The sequence below is a fragment of the Brassica oleracea genome, chromosome C8 (genome assembly GCF_000695525.1).
Source record: "Brassica oleracea var. oleracea cultivar TO1000 chromosome C8, BOL, whole genome shotgun sequence".
Taxonomy (NCBI): domain Eukaryota; kingdom Viridiplantae; phylum Streptophyta; class Magnoliopsida; order Brassicales; family Brassicaceae; genus Brassica; species Brassica oleracea.
In genome coordinates this window covers 17,689,089-17,689,871 of record NC_027755.1, presented here as the reverse complement: position 1 = coordinate 17,689,871, position 783 = coordinate 17,689,089, and positions in this window count along the sequence as shown.

The window sequence follows — 783 nt, the reverse complement described above, 5'->3', positions numbered from 1 at the left end:
TTATGTCACAGATGCGGGATGGACAATCATTGGGCCAAGAACTGCAGAACTCCAAAGCACTTGTGCGAACTCTATCAAGAGAGTATCAAGAACAAGAACCCGGAGGCAAATATGATCCAAGAAAACGATCATGATAACAAAGGATATGGGTACGATGCTGATGATGAATCGGACAGGGACAACAAGGATGACCAAATGGATTTTGAAACTTCTGATTGTCTAAAGGACTAGTTTTTCGAATCACATTGTCTTATTGCTTTATGTCTTTGATTTGGTGTTTTTATTTTATGAAATGACATTTATAATGAAAGTTTTACAAAGTCTCTAAAGTCTAGCAAATTTTACTTATAGAAATGAATGATGAGATGAGTATACTTGTGGTGGATAGTGGCACAAGTCATACGATCCTTAGAGACAAAAGGTATTTCATGAATCTCACATTGCAAAGTGCAAAGGTACAAACCATTGCGGGTGAGGCCAGCCTGATTGAAGGTCACGGCCAGGCCTATGTGATGATGCCCAAAGGCACTCACCTAGAGATCAAAACCGCCTTGTATTCCCCAAGCTCTAGAAGAAGCCTATTGAGTTTCAAGGACATAAGGTTGAACGGTTTTCACCTTGAAACATGGGAAGAAGGAAACAAAGAATTCCTTAATATAACTTTGATCACCAAAGGCAATAAAAGGATCCTAGAGACCATGCCCGCAATGTCCACTGGTCTTTACTATGCACGGATCAGTATGGTCGAGGCAAACACCTCAGAGCTATTCACTTTATGGCATA